At 35.8% G+C, this 3714-nt stretch overlaps 1 pseudogene across 1 annotated transcript; it reads right to left on the bottom strand.

Annotated features, from left to right (window-relative positions):
• Nucleotides 1–554: 554 nt before the first annotated feature.
• LOC308658291 (translationally-controlled tumor protein-like) lies at nt 555–1033 on the bottom strand (annotated as a pseudogene). The gene has a single exon. The product of its transcript is annotated as a translationally-controlled tumor protein-like (transcript).
• Between the last annotated feature and the right edge of the window lie 2681 nt (nt 1034–3714).

The following is a 3714-nucleotide window of genomic DNA, read 5'->3' as shown; positions in this document are numbered from 1 at the left end:
ATTTCCTTTGCAGATATTAGAGGAAAGAATTTTGAAGAAATTTGATCAGGTTTCATATATTTAATTTTTTATTTAATAATTCTAAACTTAGTGTTCCATTTCTCTTCTGGTGTCTATTTTTTTTAAATGAGAATTGACTTCTCATTTGTATTGGTGCTCCTTTCCAAATAATAAGACTTTTTTTTTTCCCTTGATGACTCAAGACTTTCTTTTTATTATCGATTTTTAATAATTTGAAGATATGTGTTGGGTATCTTTTGTTGTTTTTATCTTGTTTTGGGCTGTTGAACCTTCTGGACTGGTGTAGTAGTTTTTTTGTTTGTTTTGAATTTAAAGGCACTTTATTTTTAGACTACCTACATGACATATTTTCTTAAACAAGAAAACAATGCTTTCCCCCCAAATAAACCACCATCAAAATAGAGTTGCTCAAGACGACATCAGTTCCATTTGTTCTAAGTCCTGGTGTTATGTGGATGACAAGCAGCAGTCAGTTATGATGACTGACAATAGATACAAAGTAACTGCTAAAGTTGTTAACATTTTTCCCCTTTTCAAACATCTATAAAGAAAATCATATTTAGGGTCACACCATCCTCACAATAGTCCAGGAGAGTGACCACGGATCTGGATTCATGTTTTTTCCAATAAAGATCTGGTGGTTTTGAAATTAGCAAGGATATCCCTATCATAAAAGCTTTTACCCTCTCTGGTCTCTGTTCTTCAAGTTTGCCTTTGATTGATTTCATGTAATCTTTGATATACATCTCATGCTTCTTTTGTGAAGCTGGTTTCCTGAAAGTGATGGTTCAGGACAGTATCAATTCCAGTGATTACTCTGTTTTCAGTGCCTTTGCCTTCAGGTCCTTCATTGGAGGCATTTCCACCAATGAGTGAGTCATCAATGTTAACCTCTGTCCTACTGACCATCTTGCCGTCCACCTCCAGGCAGAGCCAATCCAGGATCTCTTAGAATCTTCTAAATGTCAGAGAACATCTCATCATGGCTGCTGAGGTCTGGGTAGATAACCATGATGGCGACTGGAAGGAGACGGCGGGCAGCGCTAGCTTAACAAGAGCCCCAGTTCACAGTGATTGAGGTGCAGCCAGAGCAGTACTTTGGCAATGGGGGAGCCAGCAGAAAAGCTAGTGGTTCTTTTAATCACCTTTTTGTTGTTGTTTTTATTGTTTGTTGCTGTAACCAAACAACCTAATGAGAATAATCTTAGAGAAGGAAATGTTTGTCACTCAGGGTTTCAGAACATCATTGCTTTGTGTCCAAGGTAGAACATCGTGGAGAAGGGTGTGGCAGGGGACTGTAGCTCACAATATGAAACCATGAAGCAGAGAGAAAATAAATTTAGCTCACAAAATATGCACTCCAAAGGCACACCCTAAGTAACCCACCTCCTCCAGCCAGACCCTACTTGCCTAAAGTTAAAAACCAGTTAACCCCTATTAGTGGATTAATGCACTTATTAGGTTAAAACTCTCATAAATTGATCATTTCACCTCTAAATTTTTCTGCATTGTCTCACACAATGAGGCTTTTGGGCAGTACCTCATATGGAGGTACCACCACAATAGTGATCCCTCTGAGGACTCCTAGAAAGCTGACAAATCTTGGACTGATTTGTGATATCAGTGTATAGGGCTGATTTGTTGCTTTTAAAGCCTTGAATTCAACTTCATTAAGAACGTAATGATATTTAGGAATCAATGGCATATGCTCTTAGTTCTATAGGATTAAACTTAGATTTCTTTCCATTAAAAGTCAATAAATTATTAAAATTACATTGGGGAAAGCAAAGCAACCAATATAAAATGAATGATTAAATTGAAATTAGTATTTTGATAGTGGAAAAGCAAAGGAAAAATAAGCAATTTGCTTTCAAATATAGTATGTAGAAAAACTATTAACTTTGAAGTACAACTGTACATAAATAAACTTTGGAAGTTTTTAAACACTGGGTCATCTCTGTGATAAAGCTCACATGAGCTACAGTGTAATCAGCTATTCTTGTAAAAACAAGATCCTTATGAAGTTAAAAAAAACATATTGCATACTTAGTTCTAGTTTTTTAAGTAGCACCTTTGTGAAACAGAGGGCCCACTGGTCCAGATAATTCAATAGATCATAATCCTGAAGCCCTTTAAATTTAACTATTAAAAATCCCCAAACATGCTATAAATGTCTACACTCATATCAAACTATAGCTACATCTTTTATTTGCCATAGTTATGACTATATAAATTTTATAATGTGTTTATTGACATGTTTTATAACAATAGTGTCTTTCAAAGAAAATACCACTCTTAGATCATTTTTATTGCCTGCTTTGTCCACTTGTCCTAAACCAGGAAAATGCCATATAAACTAGGACCAGAAGATGGATAGTCTACAATGGCTGTCTAAAGGTTAGAGAGCTGGAGGAACCAGTTGCTGTATAGTCTAAGACGCTGATGCCTCAAAACAAGAGGGATGGACCATGTTATCCCAGTCCAAGACTTAAGCCTTCTGAAAAATCCCTGGATAATCACTGTCAGAGTCTGCTTTGGAAGAGTGAAGAAGCAAGAGTCTGATGTCCTCAGGAGACTGCAGCAGCAATCAAGAACCCATTCAAGAAGAATGGAGCTTGCATCTGCTTCTGCTTCCTTGTTCTTCCAACTTTTAGTCCATGCAAGCCACCATCCTATTGTATGGTGCTGCCCTTGCTTAGGGAGAGTCTCCACTTCAGTTTGCTATCCCACATGCCAATCATTCCTAGACACACTATCATGGGAACACTCAGAAGCCTCTTAACCACTGAGCACATCTCAAGCCTTTTTTATAGTTTATTTAGAGGTAGGGTCTTGACAAGTTGCTGAGGCTGGGTTTGAACCCCTAGTCCTCCTGCCTCAGCCTACTTAGCTGCTGGGATTATAGGCTTGCTCCACTGTGCCTGATGATTCTAGGCAACTTTTAATACAATCAAGTTAACAATTCAAATTAACCACTATAGCTCCCAGCCTGGTTTTTAATATTGGGGAAACTTCATTTTTTGCTTTTTTTACTTGCTGTTTAATTAATGAATTCAAAATTAAACTGTCTCTTTGGGGAGAAAATGATAAGCCCTATTTAACTTAGAGATATTCCTATTATTCTATTCACTCATATCTGTAATCTTGAAATGATTTTCTACTTTCTTTTCTTCTGTTTCCACATTTTAAAAGTTTCCGAGTCTTTGAGATTGAGTCTCAGCAATAAAAGCAAGAATAAATACTATCTCATAATGAAATATGGCCTGGAAGTTTCCAATTCTTTCACCCATCTATTATCTCATTAATTAGAGAGGAAATGGGTATGTAAATAAATAACAGTATTATTTCATCAAAATTCTATGTGTTGATGTGATTGTCCCAGTTAACATACAGTATATTAAGACTGAGTTAAGTGATTCAGAATTCAGAATTCATGCTAACCCTGGTGTTCCCTATGCAATTGCTTCATGATATACAGTAACTCTCAAACCTGTTTTCTACTTCCTACAATTTAATTTCTACTACTTACATAATTTAAGTCATTATTATCAAAAAATTAAATTATTGATGTCTAATCATGGCAGGTTTTATATTTTCAATTACTTGTTGAGTCTGTTCATGTTACATTTCTCTTTTCTACATCTAAAATTCATGTTCCAAGTATATATCAACTCCTTGATTTATTTTCAATTT

Source organism: Spermophilus citellus (assembly GCF_964194105.1).
Source record: "Spermophilus citellus genome assembly, chromosome: 10".
Classification (NCBI taxonomy): domain Eukaryota; kingdom Metazoa; phylum Chordata; class Mammalia; order Rodentia; family Sciuridae; genus Spermophilus; species Spermophilus citellus.
Note: the sequence above shows the minus strand (reverse complement) of the source record. Positions and strands in the feature narration are given on the sequence as shown.